The following is a 16,630-nucleotide window of genomic DNA, read 5'->3' on the forward strand; positions in this document are numbered from 1 at the left end:
TAAAATTAAACACAACAAAACAGATCATAAAAGAACAATGTAAGAGACACAGTTTTCAAAGCAAGACAACTGGAGATCTTCACTGTCTATCATATTGTCTCTTGTTTTCCTCCAAATAGTTTTCCATATTTTCACATACAGTGAATGCATACAAAACAAAATAGTATGAAACTGATCAGAACAGGACCCAGCACTGTTTGATGTCAATCCTGATATTTCTGGCTTCTCTTGAAAGTTCAAATAATCTGGTAACTTGGTGTTGATCTCCTGGATGACAGTCTGTTATGGGGTTGGCTGTGTCACCCCCAAATTCATGTATTGTGTCCTAACCCCCAATATTTCATAATACAACCTTAGCTGGAGATTAGGGCCTTTAGAGAGGTATTTAACTTAAAATAAAGTCATCCAGTTAGGAGCTAATCCAGTATAACTAGTGTCCTTTAACAAATGTAAATGGACATGGACACAGAGAAGAAGATGTAAAAGGCACAAGTTCAGGAGAGAGGCCTGAAGCAGGTCTTTCCATCCCAGTCCTTTGAAAGAACCCATCCCACACACATATTGACTTCAGACTTGTAGCTTCCCAAACTCATACACAGTAATTTTCCGTTGCTCAGGGCACCTGGATTATAGCTATTTACTTTCAGTCCTGGTAAATCAGCACCTGATCCTTGGAAAGCAAAAGTGGATGCCAGTTCTTGTGAGGGTAGAGAGCTGTGTCACCCCAGGTGCCTGCCCAGCTGTAAAGCTGGGTACTGAAAACTCCACCAGAACAATCAGAACCACTTGAGCTTCAAAGGAAATAGAAGACCCTGAGATGGCCTGGCTGGTAGATTTGCATCTTGGTGAGGTTTGAGGATTAGAGAGCCAACGCAGTGCATGGAAGGAAAGGTGAAAGCTCTTTGAATGGTCTGAGCCAGAAGGGATTTTCTGTGTGGCTGGGCTTGTGACATGAGGACAAGCAGTGTCAGATCACTTGGGCTCTTACAAGAAACACACAACTCTAGAACCAACCTGACCCAGAGAACTGGAGTCTGCATTTCAGTGAGTTCCCCAGGAAACAGGTGTCACATTCAAGTTGGAGAAGCTCTGGGTCTCTTAAATGTGGCTGTACTTTGGGTGTCCACTGGAACTGCCAGGTTGCGATTAACACCAGGGTGACTCACGCAGAGATGATGGGTAACTATTCTAGAGTGAGGCTGGACAGCAGTTTTGGCAAAGTTTCCCAAGTGATATAAGGCACAGCCGCATTTGGGGGCCACTTCTATGCTGTAGATTAAAATAAAGTCATCCAGGTAGGATGACTCTATTTCCCATTAGAAAACTTGTTTAGCAAAGGACAAAACCAGAGTTTCTGGGCCCAGTAGAAGCTCACTTTCCACCTCCAATGGCTCAGACTGTCCCAGAGGAGCTTCTGCAGATGTCCCCCGGCCTGAGAAAGACATAGAGCCAGTTCCAGGGATCTAATCAAGATCCCACTGCTTGACTCAAGGCTGAGTGGCATGCAGAAATCCAGCTCAGTGCCCAAACATGTTAATCAAACTCCAAGAATCTGACTAGGCTGGAACCCATGAGTGGGTCTGGGAACCACTTGGAAGTACTTTATTGCTCAAGCTCTGCAGCATAGTCTACTCCTAGAGCTGGAAACTGCTCTACTAAGAGCCATAGCCTGAAAACAGTGGGCTGACTTTGGGTCTTTGTGAAATCCAAGCGAGGCCTGATTCTAATGGTTCCAGAAAAGCAAACACTGCAGCTGACCAGAGGAAGGCAGAAAGGAAACCATTCCTTCTAGAAATCCAGCAAGGGACAAAGGTAAATATTCTAGGGTTCAATCTTGGTAACTGGCCTGCTGCACTGCAGTCATTTGTTTGTTTGTTGGTGGTAATTAACAAGAGGCTCAGGTGTTGGACTTAAAGTTGATGTTGCCTTCCATTGACTTCCCTTGGTGATTTCCTCCAAGTAGTTGAGAGGGTAGGGGATGAAGGAGCGTAAGGGGAAGCACATGGAGTTTTGGGGCACATGGTTTGAGACCCAGCTCATTAACTTTCTATGTGAGCCCAAGCCAGGCAGTAGACCTAGCTGAACCTTGGCTCCGCTTCTGTGATTGGGGGTGATTCAGACACCCATTAACCTCAGATGGTCTGGGAAGATCATGTGAGACAAGGCACGTGCAATACACTGGTAGAGTAGTGCCAGTGTTGGGCAGATGCTCCTGGTCTAGTAAGGTCCAGGGACAGCCGTGTAACTGTGTACTGTCTCCCTGACTGTGAGTGTGTGTGGATACAAAGGTCCACAATTCCCTATTAGAATCCCAGGATGTGAACTCGCAGTGGTGAGATGAGAAAGTTCTGGAAACAGTAGAACAAGAGCTGGCTGCTCTGTGTCCAGCATAAGTCTGACTGTCTGGGTGTGCCTGCTCTGTGATGCTCTCCACACATTTTTTTCCTGTGTGTGTCCAAGAGCTAGGGATGTGGCTCTGCATGTATTCACTTGGAGAATTGTGCTGAATTCCAGCTGTGCATCCACTGAAGTCCTCTCCTGTGTCTCTGGGCATACATTCTGCCAACCTGTGTGTGCTGCATGTCTTAGGCTCCCTGTGTTGTGTCTGAGTGCTCTGTAGTGACCTCTGTGTGTCTCTGCGCGTGGCACAGATCTCTGCCTGGGATTCTGCATCTCAGTGTGTGTGGTTGGGTGGCCCAGTCTGTACCACCACACATCCTTGATCTGGTCAGGCTGACTGTCCTTAGCATCCGCTGGCCTCTCCTCTCCATTTGCAGTTCCCTTTGCTGCTTCTTCCTGAGTGCAGCCGTGTGGCACCCTCAGCCTGTCCCCAGGCAGAGCTGTGTTAGCAGACCATTCTCAGTCCCAGTCCATTTCCATGTTATTGGATCGTTCATCTCAGTGATCTGTGTGGCTGGCACATGGCAGGCTCCTTCCTCCCAGCTCTTCTCTCCTCCGACCCCTGTCCTCCACAGTTCTTCTATGTCCTTCTGTCTTTCCTGGTACATGCCACTCCCAACCCTCATTTTCCCTAACTTGGTTCCTTGAATGAACCCCTTGACAGCACCTGCTCCACAGAGCTTCCCCACCAGGCAGTCTGGAACAGCATCGCTCTCAGTGGTTTGTCACTTGATGAGTAGGAACAGGGGGAGAGAATGCTTTATTCACTGAGCCTTCTAGGTGCTACCTCACCATTTGGTGATGGGAAACCTTTCAGGAAGTAAATGTCCTCATGGCTGCTTTTCAGATGCAGGAACTAACTCAGAGAGGTTGAGACACTGACCCAAGGCCACTCAGATGCAAGGTGGTGAGCTGGTCCCACCTTCCTTCTGCCAAGCCAGCTTGTGCTCCCTCTTTATGGGGCTCTGGCCTGTGAGTATGTTCTGCAGACTGAGACTTTGATTTGTGTCTCCATCTCCAGGACTCAGTGCAGGAACAGGCACCTGGCGGGCACTCCATAAAGGTTTTCTGGATGAATGCTTGCTCTCAAAAATGACAATCTTAACTTCTGTTAGTCTGAATTATGAGTGCCAAGCTCTTCCAGGCTGCAAGGCTGGAGAAGCTGTGGTTATAATTTATTAGAAAACACGGTGAATGTTCCCATTTCCCTTTTAATGTAGAGGAGAGGTAAATTGATGGCCAACAGCCCAGCACCGGGAAGCAGCAGTCCCAAGCAGGAGGAGCCTACAGCAGTGGGTACCCCAATCCTAGTAGGGAAACCCGCAGCAACCCCCACTGGGGCTCTGACCACAACAATCTGGTCTGTCCACCTGCTGCCTGGAGGTGGCCACAGGGGGGTCAGCTGCTTCGCATCGATCACTGCTCATGATGCCAAATGGTGCCTTTGAAAGTCCATAAAGAGAGGGCTTCACATTCATCCCTGATCAATCACCTCTCCACCCCTTGTGGCACGTGCGGACGCAGCACAATGCACTCTTCACGGGCGCTCAATCATCACGACGGGATTAATGGCTTTTCAGAGGGAGCACAGAGCCCTCTCCTTCCCCCTCATCTCAGGCCAAACATCTCCAGGACCAGGCTGCAGTGGCTGGAGTAGCCCCATGCTCCCTGAGGGCCTCCTTAATCAAGATTGACGGATGTGGGGCATGCAGTCTATGGAGGCCCTCAGGCTCTTGCAGGAGGCTGAGCTGCAGCTGCCCAGCCTCCCAGATGTCTAGGGAAACCCATTCTCTCCATCAGATCGATAAGGCAGCTGGCTGAGTTCCAAGAGCCCCACCTGAGGGCCCAAGCCTCAGGCTACTGCCAGGCTGAGTCATCAGACCAGTTCCCTGCAGAAAGGGACCTGGGATGATGGCTTGTATCCCCTTGTGTCCCTGCTGCTCCCCCACCTGTGACAAGCTCAGTGCTCTTTCCTCCTGAGGCTGCCCAGCCTTGGATTTGAGTGATGAAGAGGGTTTTCCTGGCTCATGACGGTGATTACATTAGTGCCGATAACTCGGAAATGAATCATCCTAATAAGACCTGCGGGTGGCTGATGGAGACTGATGGCCGCCCCACATTCCGGCAGCACTGTTTCCCGCTGAGCTGTGATCATGTCCTCGTCCTTCTGACTCCCCAGGCTCTGTGGGCTGTGAATATTTAATTAACATTTCTCCCTGGCTCAGAGCGTGTTTGTAAATATGATTCATGGGCTGCAGTGTGAGCTCTGCAGAGTACACCACTGCCTCCTGTGCCCGGCAGCCTCTACCCCTCCCACTCCACCAGCTTCCTGTGCAGGGTGAGACTTTGTCCCAGTGACCATGCAGACATAAGCCCAGGACAGACACTGAGCCAGACCAGGTGTTCAAGGAGCAGGAAATGAGTGAAGGGAGGGTGTCCTTCTGTACCCTATCTGGATGCATACTCAAAAACTGGATGATTACCACTGACATGGTGGCTCATGTCTGTAATACCAGCACTCTGAAGGCTTAAGCAGGAGGATCACTGTAAATTTGAGACCAGCTGGGGTGACATAGTGAATTCAGGGCCAGCCTGAAACTGCATGGTGAGACCCTGTATCAAAAAGACAAAAAGCAAAACAGACAAACAAAAAACTGAGTGATTGCCAGGACTTCCCTAAGAAAGCGCAGCGTAGAACTGGGGAACAGAAGCTCATATCGTCATCCAGACTCTGCCAAAAGGTGGGCACCTGGTCTTGGTTTAACATCTGCATTGTGGACTTGATGATGTCTATTCAGTTGAGCCTAAGGCTAGTTAGATGCTGGGAATTTATAGCAGTCTATGCACATCTGAGAAACTCAGGGCTGGGGCCAGGAGAGGTGAACTCTCTCCCAATATTGATGGGAAGACTGGGGCCCAAAATGAAGAGCAACTTGTCTAGTTAGGATTAGGGGCTGGGGGTGGTGCTGCTGGCCTCTCAAATCAGGGCTTTTTCTGTGACAGAGCTTGGAAATGAATCATCTGGTTCTTTTGGTTCTATTCTGTATGTACCAGAGACTCAAGCAGACACTCCTCCCTGAGATGGTTTAGGACTGGAGTGAGCTTTCCACAAGCTACTGGGCTCTCTGGGTACCTCTTCTGTCTTGGAGACCCACAGTGAAAGATCAGCTCAAGCTGCCCTGTAACTCCTTGGAGCCCTGATCTTGAGAGGCTGATCTTGGACACATGAGCAGGCCCAGGGACACTATGGGGACCCTAAAAGGGACTGACAGGGTAGACTGCCCTTGCCCAGAGCCTTTTGCTGGCCTGCAGCTCTAAGACTTTTAGAATCTGGGTCACTGCTTTCTACCCTGCCCCACATCTCCTGTGGCTGCTCCTGACTACAGGCTCCTGGACCCTTCTTTTGCTGCTCTTCCTGCTGCTTGCCTGTCAAACATCTCTTCTCACAATTCAAAGCTACCCCAGAGGTCTCCCTCATCTTCCATGTGAGCAATTTGCCCCTAACCCCCTCCTATAACTCCTCACATGCAGTGTTTACCCCAGTTATCTAGATGCTTATCCTCCCCAGGCTCGGAGCAGCATGCGCGGGAGCACCGATAGCAAAGAGTGGACATGGTGATGTCAAGAGTGACAGTGAATAAAGGATTTCTAGGCATATTCTAAGCTAGTTCCCCATGTGTGTGGGTTTATTAGCAGAGGTTGAAGCCTGAACTTTTCCCTTCCTTCCCAGGCCTTCAGGGCCAGAAGCCAAAATCCTGGCAGATGAGATGGATGGGCCTGGAGACAGGAAGGAAGAGTTGGAGGATGGAGAACACATCTTCTGGGGTCCCACTCCTCAGCAAGGTCCTCCTTTCCCATTTCTAGCATGGGGCAGGGAACTATCTCCTAAAGCTTTTGATCAGGCCATGCATGCCTTGTTCCTCAGGAAAGAGCCTCAGATATTCTCTAGGGCACGGCTGGCTTTGCAGGTGAGGCAGGCACTGAATATTACTGTCTTCAGGTGGAGGGAAGGTTCATACTCAGGCTGAAGAGCCCTTTACCTGTCCCTCCTTTCTCTTCCCTTGAAATGCTGTGTGGTCCATTCCATCCTTGCCCTACTCTGGATGCAGCTGTGATGCCCATTCCCATCTGGCATGAGTGCCTTGGAGACAGGAAGAATGGGTTTTCCCTGGCACAATCATTTTGGGGCACAAAAGAAGAACAGCCTGGTTGGGCTACCTGTCTTCAGGGAGGCCTGGCCCCATGGTCATTAGAGCCATTCCCCCCTGCCCAGGAGGGGTCCCAGACTCCCTGGCTCATTAACGGCAGCCCATCCATCTTGTCCCCCAGCGCTGACACATCCATGGCCCCGACAGCTGACGCAGACTCATTACCCTTTGTGTGGGTGGGGGGTGTTGAAGGAAAAGTCTGTTGGTCTGTTGGTGAAATTCTGTATCCTTGCAACTATTTTTGGGTGGATTTGGTGCAGGCTGCTTGCTCTGTGGCTGGGGGCAACTTCCTCCCCCTCATGGAGCCTCAGCCTTCTTCTCTGCACAGTGGGGAGGCTGGACGGTACCCTGGGTGGTTCTCCTACACACGAGCACTGTCTAAACAGCTCACTTTCACTTTTAAGGCTCACCTAATCCCAAGTCCTGTATATGATTTGTGAAGGGCTCTGAGATGGAGTTGGGTGTTGCCTGCCTATTTTCTGGAGAAGACTGAAGAACTCAGTATTGATGGGCTATTTCCTGCCGTGCAGGCATCTGGGGTCCAGTGCTTCAGATGAGCCATTGCTTGTCCTGTGTAGATGTGGCCTTGGGCTGTCCTCTGAGCTCCTTGCCCAGCCCACATAAACTCTCAGTGCTCAGCAGACACCGTTGAAAGGCATAAGTCTCATAAGTCTCATAACCCTAGGGACTGGAATCAGAGAGTCAGCAATACCCAGGCTGGACAGGGCCTGGGCACCTATTTGAAACTCTCTTGTCATAGGTGGGCCCTATCTACCCCGCAGACCTGTTCTTGAGAGCTGAATCTCTGTAGGCCAGGGCAGAGCTTGTGAGGAGAACCTTCTCAGCACCTTGCTCTGCTCTGCTCTGCCTGGGGCCTCTAGCCTGGCCCAGCACTTCCTAGGGAAATCATTAGAGAGAAGCTGCAAGTGGTCTGAATGGCCTTCGTGCTGAAGCTCTAGTCTCCGGGCCTCCAACCTTTCCTAATGTCCACGTTTGAGTCCTGACTCATTTTCCTCTCTTCCTGAGGATGTTCCAGTGTCAAATGTCCCCCTTTGCTTCCACCCTTGTTTTGGGAATTGAATCCAGGGCCTTCCACATGCTAGGCAAGCACTCTACTACTGAGCTATGTCCTTAGTCCTTTTAAAATTTTTATTCTATTCTGAGACGAGTTCTCACTAAATTTCCCAGACCTATCTCAGATTTGAAACCCTCCTGTCTCAGCCTCCTGAATAACTAGAATTAAGGCTCACACCACCACACCCAGCAAATATTCCTCATTTTAAAAGTATTAACATATACATTTTAAAATAAAAATATCTTGTAGGAAAATTAGAAAATGGAGCAAAGAAAAAATCCACCATTTCCATGTTTATATTTCCTTCTAGTTTCTTGTTTGGGATAGGGTTTGTCTGGGGTCATCACATGATAACACAGTTAGGAACCACATTTTTCCCTTAGTTCATAACATAAGCAGTTTCCATGCTGCAATTCACCACTTTTTAATTTTCAAAAATATTACATTGGGATGATTCGCTATTATAAAAATTCCCATGCTCTCCCAAATCAACCCAAACCCAGTCAAAAATGCTAACAAAATTGGAACTAAAATTTATATGAGTGAATACAACTAAGGGGATAACCAGTCGATTATGAAGAGAAAGAATAAAGAGAATGAAATTGTCTTGCCAGAAATAAAAAAAGAAAATCATCTTATGCTTTTGTATTTTACAAGTCATAAGAATGGGCATCAGAGTAAACTGAAAGATCAACAGAACAGAACTGAGAATTCAAGAAGGCATTATGCTTGCATATGTAGAGGTGCAGTACATTAAAAGATGACACATCAACATTTGATGATCCAACATTCCAGAATTGGAATGATCCAACATCCCTAAATTACATGTCTCCTCCCCTCCCTATCAGCATCAGGATCTCCAGTGTGGACAATCTGATTGCACAGACATTCTGTACACTAATTTACACAACATGGTCCCCTTCTATGAGTCATTTGGGATTTTCCCATTTTTAACACATTGGGGCACTATGAGGGGCATTGGTCTCTGAAAGGTATTTTCTTTCTGCTCTCAGATTCTTTCCCTCAGCAAGCCACCAAGGTTGGGCTTGCTGAAGTAGAGGTAGGGCCAAGGGAAGGCCGTTGGCCAACGTGGGATTGAAGTCATCTGCTTTCTTCTTTGCCTTGATCACTGAATCTCTGTGCTGAGCCATGGGTCAGGCATGGAATGTACAACTCCCCAGAGGAACGACTTGAAATGGATTCTCCTCAGCTTTAGACAGAATAGCTCCTGAACATGGTCATGCTAGGAATGGTATCCCAGGGCCAAATGCCACCCAGAGAAAGGTACAAAAGGTGGCCTGGGGCAGCCCACAGATAGCTGAGCCAAGGAATCAGGATTCTGCTGTGACCATGGGAACCATGCAAGGCTGATGAACTGTGTGGGATGTGTTTACCTATTTTGCAGGAGGTTCACTAGTCCCAGCCTAGGGTGGCTCCTCATATTTGAGTCCTCCATGTCCCATCTCTGATGTGAAGTTGGCCCGGCCTAATGCTCTGACACAAGACAGCTTCCTACAGCCAGAGGCCGGCCTGGCCACAGATTCAGCTCGTAGGGCTCCAGAAATACACTGGAGTCTCACTTGGTCACCTTGTCCCGACTGTGTTCAACAGGATCTGTGTTGAATGCGGTGGTGGTGCCTATGGGAGCTCACCTCCGGTTCTTGTCCCGACCCTGCTGCTGATTCTGGAGTGACCTGGGGCACATCCTCTGGTTTCTCAGGCCCAGGCTTTCTCACTGCACAGTGAAGTGCTGGAGTCAGCTGGCCTGAGCACTGTCAGCCTGCATCTCACAGTGCAAAAGGACCTCACTCGTAAGACCAAGCATAAGCTTTAAATGGGGCACAGGCCCCTTTCTGCCACACCTCCAGACCCAGATTTATTCCATGCCCTTCATGTCCCCAGGCAGCAGAAGCCTAGTGACAAGCTTCATTCATCTTCCCTATAGAGTGCAGGGACAAAGGGCCTAATGTGTGCACAGATGGGCCTGCCTTCCATCATCCCTACAACCAGTGGCCGATAATGCACCTGCAATGAGTCTCTCGTGGCCACTCACTGACCACGGGGTGGCCAGTCAATGATGTGTGAAACTCAGAGACTGGATGATGAAGCGGGCCTCGCAAGAAGGTGAGGCAGAGGGGGAATAATGATCACAGCCCTGAGGCGGAGCCCATCACTCATTTCTGACATGGACACATTATCCTCTCAATGACCACTTGCCCCTGGACACTGTGCTGCCAAATTAATTGACCGGGGACCCTTGGAAGCAGTCCCTGTAGAACAGAAGCCCTGTCCCCAGAAACCTGGTGCCAGGAACCGTCATCTTCCAGAAGGACAAAATTGTGCCCCTGCAGGCCAGAGCTCAGGGTCCCCCCAGGCTGATAGGAGATCACTTGTACATGTGAGCTAGGAAATAGGGCTACAGGAGGCAGATGAGAGGCTCCATGCACACAGCCCTGAGGTGGAGCTGAGGCTGGAGCCCAGGGCTCCAATGGCCAAGTCCTGTCTCTGCCTCCATGGCCAGTGTCTGGACACAACTTTCCTGAGGAGTCTGAGCGCCCCAGTGGAAACCACCAAAAGCTGGTCTCCTCCAAACTGGAGATACAGAGCAGGCAGCAGCCAGGAACTGCAGATGAGGTCCCCAAAGGCCACCTGAGGCAGGGAGTCAACTCTGTCCCTTTCTGTGCTCAGCCTCTGGGGATCACAAGTCAGCTATGAGCTCTTGTAGACCTGGTGTCTTCCAGCAAAGGGAAAGACTCAAAACGGGAACTGACAGCCCCTCGCTGACAGTGTCTGTCCTGGAACCTCTTTGGTGGCCTGGGCTATATGGGAGCTGCACTCAGGCCTACAACCTCTGTGTCTCACTCATCTTCCCAGCACTCACAAAGGACCTGGTTTCACTTCACAGTTGGAAAGCAGAGCCTGCAAGAGATGAAGTCACTTCTCTTAGAAGTGGCCCAGCCCAGTGGGAACCCAGTCTTGGGATTCTCCTAAGGACAAGGAGAAGAGATAATCAGGGAACAAGGGGAGACTCCAAGGTGCCAAGTGTCCACAGACCTCAGCCCACTCATTGCAGGCTCCTTGCTGATCCCCCAGCATCCACACAGGTCTGCATCCTGAGTTTAAATCCCCTCCCTAGTCTGGCGGGGCCGTGGGGAGAATGTTCCTATCTATCTCACCACAACTTGCTGCTGACTTCTTGCCCCTCCAAAAATTGTCTCTGTAGGGCTGGGGATTTAGCTCAGTGGCATAAGCGCCTGCCTTGCAAGCAGGCAGTCGTGAGTTCGATCCCTGGTACCAATAAAAAGGAAAAAGACAAAAAAAAAAAAAAAAGGGCAAAAATTGTCTCTGAACACAAGGCAGTGAGAACTTCACTAGTGGGGAGAAAAAAAAAGAAAGAAAAAGAAGAAAAAAACAAAGAAAAAGTCAGCCCACTTTCTGTCACAGTCACCTGGAAACAATCATGGCTCAGGGTACCCCAAAGCAAAGCCTGAGACCCCATGCCAGAATTCATTAGCATTGTGATCCCAGGGAACAGCAGTGAGAGACAGTGGAACCAAGGAAGGACAGCTTGCTCAACGATGCATTGTGGCACTGGCCGCTGGCACTGAAGAGCCTTGGAGCAGAGCTGTCCTACTGGGGGACAAAGTGAATAACACCTCCTGGGTGGCTCCCATTGGTCCAGGCTGCCTGGTGAATGTGGGCAGAAAGATGGAGGTAGATTTGGGGTGTGGGGGATGGGAGGGGGGTTTCTGCTTAAATTTGGGTGGAGCTGGTTGAAACCCATGCAGAACAGGTCGCAGGAGAGTGACTGAACCAGAAAGTTCAAAGTGACGTACAAACAGCATCCCCTACAGTTCAGAGCACAGTTAACTGCTAGTAATAGGAGACAGGAGTAGCTCACAGCTAAGGTGATTACATAGTGGAAAAACATCCCAACCCCCTACAGTGGAGGGCAGCAGGAGATAAAATGGAAGGAAGCCCAGAGCTTAGCACCCTCACTGTATGGACCGCTGGGGAAAATTAAGAGCCCGAGAAACCTAGGCAGAGGCAGGTTCCATGGAGACCCCCTTACAGAGGTAGGCTGGAGGGGACCCCCATCGTATGCCAGGCAGGAGGTGAGTGTTCAGGAGTGGGATGGCAACTGCTACAGTGACAGTGGCAGCAGCCCCTGCTGTGAAGTCCCCAGTACCTTCTGGCTGCTGGATGCCTTAGGTGTCATTGCACATAAGACCTCGCAGGCTGTAATTCTGTTCAGTTTTAGTCCAACAATCCCAAAGAGTAAAGGTGGTGACGGCTTCATCTCTCATAGGGGAGGAGCTCTGCCATGAGGCTGTTTTAATAGCCACCTTCTGCTTCTTGAATTTCCTTTGTCCTCCAAAGCACATTTGATCTGAGGCTTCCTGCTTGGCAGCTTGGTATAGCACCTGCTCTCCCTTGCTGCACGGGGAAGAATAAGCAAAACATGCCCAGGTCTCTTGGGCAACCCATACAGTGAGGGTGCTATGAATTCTCTTCCCACAGCCAGTTTTGACTCCAGCCCCTGCAGACCTGCCATTCCCACCTGCCTTCTGTCCTTTGACTGCCTCTAGCTTTGCAAATAAAAGTCCTCACATTTCCAGCTCTGAAACCATCCTTTACTCCAAACTTGATGCTCTCCAACCATGTGTATGCAAAGCAGGGAGCCTCTGCTGTCTCTCCAAGTGCTCTCTGAGTCCCCAGAGCATGTGGGGCTCACATCATCCTTCCCACGATTTTTGGGACCCCCTGCCTGCCACTGGAATTTAACTTGGTGATACTTGGCTTTCTTCTTCATATGACCTGGAGCAATGATTTGCACCCTCAGCCCTGGGCACAATAGCTTTGGGGGGCTGGTTAAGCAAAGGACCCCTTCCCCAGTGATTCCTGTTGGGCAAGGTTGGGATGGAACCGAGAGGCTTGTATTTTGAATATGTTTCTGGATGATGCTGATATTGTGGGTGTGGCCCCTCTTTGAAGTCTACCTGGGTCAAGGTCACAGTGTCACAACCTCTGAGACACTTTCCAGGGTCCACAATGATGCCACAGGAGGTACTCACCCCTCCATCAGTGGCCCTGAGCTGGTGGTGACTGCCACCCTCTGGCCAGGCATGGTAAAGCCCCACTGTGGACTGCAGTTGTGATTTGTGTCCCCAGAGAAAGCCAGTTTCCAGAAAGAAGTTCCCCGCTTCAGTCATCCTAGACCCCTGGAAAAAGGAACCATGTTTTGTGGGTTGGAATCTGAACCCAGACTCTGCCTCTGGCCCTATTACAGTCCTGCCTCTAGCCACCCCTTTTTCCCTCTGACCACCTGGTCCCACAGTCCTCTCCCAAACTCTGGAATTAGGAACGAAAAGAGAAATAGCCATCTCCCAGGGAAGCCTGATGTCCTTATCTTGCCTCACCGGCCAAGTGACCCTGAAGTCCTTTGCCTCGAATTTACCTTTCTGTGTTGAGTGAGGCTGATCTGTCCCCACCACGGAAGCTTTGGGGCTCCTGTGCAAGGCTCAGAGCATTTGTCCATGGCAGCTGGGCAAAACAACAATCTGGGGACATTCAGATCTCGACATCAGAAATTTTATATCCCAGGTGGTAAGCAGACCATTGACTGGAGTCTGTGAAGAAAATATCAGACTTCCTGTCTATATTGATTTAATTTAGTATTTATTTATTTAGCAGTATGGGATTGAACCCAGGGATATTCCACCACTGAGCTACATCCCCAGCTATTATTATTATTATTATTATTATTATTATTATTATTTTGACATAAGTTCTCACTAAGTTGCCAGGTTAGCCTCCAATGCTTGACTTGCTTCAGCAACCTGACTATCTGGGATTAATGGTGTATACCACTACACCTGGTTTGATTATATTCATGTTTTGCTTGTTCTTTTTAAATTCTATTTTTGAATTCAATACCCAGTACCAAAAAAAAATAAATTCTATTTTTGTATTTGTTTTATAATGTTCCCAGATATATTAGTATGGTAGTACATATATACAATTTATAAATAATGTACACACATGAGGATACATGATAAGAATTGGTAAGCATAGGTATGTTAATCACGGCTTTGTGGGACAGAACTTTCTAGAAAATTCCTTGTGAAGCACACACAGAGTACATTGTGACTGGGTGATAAATATCAGAGATGTGAACCCCTGAGCTGCTCAGTGAGCTGGTAAAGGAAAGAGCACTCATGGCTCTTGGGGACTTTCTTCAAAGTGGCTTCTAGGATAACAATTTCTTTGTGCCAGAAACTGTTTTAAGCACTTCACGCGCTACCTTTTTTAATCCTCATATCAGCCTCCCAAGGAAAGTTCTGTTATTATCCTCATTTCAGAGACTATGAAGTTATATAAGTTACACACTGGGTGGGACCCAGCATGATGGCTGCAGAGCCCCAGTTGTTTCACCCCTATGTGCCCGACTTGGAAGCAGGAGGGGTCTGAACTCTGTCTGTAGGAGCTTGGCGGACAGAAGGAAGTGCTTCCTGATGAGACGGTGACACTACAGGGTGCAGAGTGGGAGGGAAGCCTGAGGAAGGGAGGAGGAGGAGGACAGGAAAGGGTCTAGGTGTCAGCCACGAGGATGAGGACAGGGCCATTTGCCTGTTCCTCATCTGCTGATTCATGTCTTTTCTAGAAATCCAGCTAAGTTTTTCTGGAACTGGAAAAGAGGACTCAGGAGTAGTGAGCTACCTGTCCCTGGAGGTGTGCAAGTAGAGGCTGAATCACTCTATAATGGGTTTGGGCAGGAAGAGACAGGTAGGGGATAGATCTGTGAGGCTCCTTTTCCTTCTGAAATGCTTGGACCTTTGGCTCTGAGTAGTGAGGAGAGTGTGGGGGTAAGTCCTGGGATGCTGTGGCCCTGTGTCATTTGCTTGCACCAGCCTGTCTCTGGGTCTGTCCAGGGCTGGTACCTGTGAGGTTGCAGCCTTCCAGGACTAAGCTTGACTTTGGCCTCCTATGATTGACAGAGCTTTCCAGTACAGGCCAAGCACCTCACTACTGCCCAGTTCATCATTAGCATGAATGTTTGCTTGATTTTATTCTAAAATATTTTTATTCTCTACTTACCTGCAAGATCACAACTCTTATTTCAGATATTTAAGTGGCATGTAGTTATATTGGCAAGACTCTGGATTTGCTCAATGACAGGCATTCAGGGGTGCGTGCGAACTTTGATAGGAAAGTATTATGCCTTTATTTTAACTCATAGCTAGAATTAACATTTCTTTACTTATAATTATATGCAACAAATCCAGAAGTACTGTATTGACAGTCACCATGACCTTGTCACTAATACAATCACAGATACTTGCCCATTACATTATAGTCACTGCAGATAATTAAAATACTGTTTATGTTCATCAGCATTTTGAAATTACAGAAGGGATTATATCCACCATATTAACTAAAGAGTTCTTCCATGGCAATTCTAGACATATTTTGGTAACTATTTTGATGTAATCATTTTCCTTTGTGTTTTGTTTTTATGCATTTAAAAACATTCTTACACAAGATTCACAGGGTTCATCAGATACCAAAGACATCTATGTTATAATTGAGTAATTCACAGTTTCAATGCTAAAGATATACCAATTGCTTACTATATCTTTTTTTAAAAATAAGATTTGAGCATACAAGCCTGCAAAAAAAAAATTTGGAGCCCTTGTCATAAATATAGAACTAGAGAGTCTTTAGAATGCCTTTATTGTAATGATTTCCAAACTTCTTGGCCATGAGTCATGACAAGAAATTTTGTGATTCAATACCTTCAGAAACGAAACCATTTTTATAAAACATGATGTACATTTGTGAAACATGGTGCAAACTTAGATCTTTTATTGTTTTCCTTAATGTAGTCTATTTCCCTTTTTGAGGTAATTAATTTAAATTTCATCCAAAATAAGTTGCTTCTTGGAAATTGATAATAGCACATTTGGATGCAAGTATGCAGAAGGAGTAAACCTTAGTATTTGAGTAGCAGATAAAAAGCCATAAAATGATCAGTGTTTTTAAAAGAATCTGAAGGTGGAGTACTTAGTGTACAGACAATAAAAACACATATAAGCCTAAGTCACACAAACTAAAATATAATCATATAGTCATGCTTTTAGTAGTCAAAATTTCATTATTCTTAAAATGTGAGGCTTTCAAAAATAATTCTTTATATTCAAAAGCTAAAAAATGGCCCAGATATCTTGGTTTGGGAGAGGCCATATGATAATCATTGTTTCCAAACTCACAGAAACCCCAAGACATTGGGGGTAAAGTTCCCAAAACCAGACCACTCATATCACTGTTCAAAGCCACTGCTCTGCAGGTTGAAGTCTTCTCTGTACCATGATAACTGGGATCCTGCATTGCAAGGCCGTGGTATGCATTTGTCTCTGTTGAGTGTTTCTGACACTAGGGTCTCCTAGTGATGAGGTCAGTGTGCGGAATGAATGGCCCATTTGAAGGACATCTCCTGGCCTTACAGTACACCTGTGTATCTTCCTTCTCCGGGGCCGGTGTCCATGGTCAGACACATTCAGATAATCAGGGATGTCCACTCTTAGGAGTCGCCATGTAGGAATTCTGACAGTTCAGTCTGCTCACTTTCACTTAATTTTCTAAGTCAGTGACAGGCAGGTGATTCTCCTGATGGAGTTTCCACAGACGAGTCATTCAAGGGACATTGAGGATTGGGGAATAGGCCTGGGAGATCTCACAAGTAAATGCAAACGGCCTGAGCCCTCGACAATCCCCTCTATCATCACAGACCCCAAAGTACTCAAAGTGCTCCTGATGAACTGGGTCCTGTGAAGCGAGAGGGATTGAAAGAACATAAAAGGGAGGGAAGGGGAAAAAGGTAGAGGATGACTATTGGTTGGTTCCTATCCATCTTATTGTTTTAAAATGCTCTAATGACCTACTGAAG

The sequence above is a fragment of the Cavia porcellus genome, unplaced genomic scaffold (genome assembly GCF_034190915.1).
Source record: "Cavia porcellus strain 051 isolate PalLab524CR breed Dunkin Hartley unplaced genomic scaffold, mCavPor4.1 scaffold_38, whole genome shotgun sequence".
NCBI lineage: Eukaryota > Metazoa > Chordata > Mammalia > Rodentia > Caviidae > Cavia > Cavia porcellus.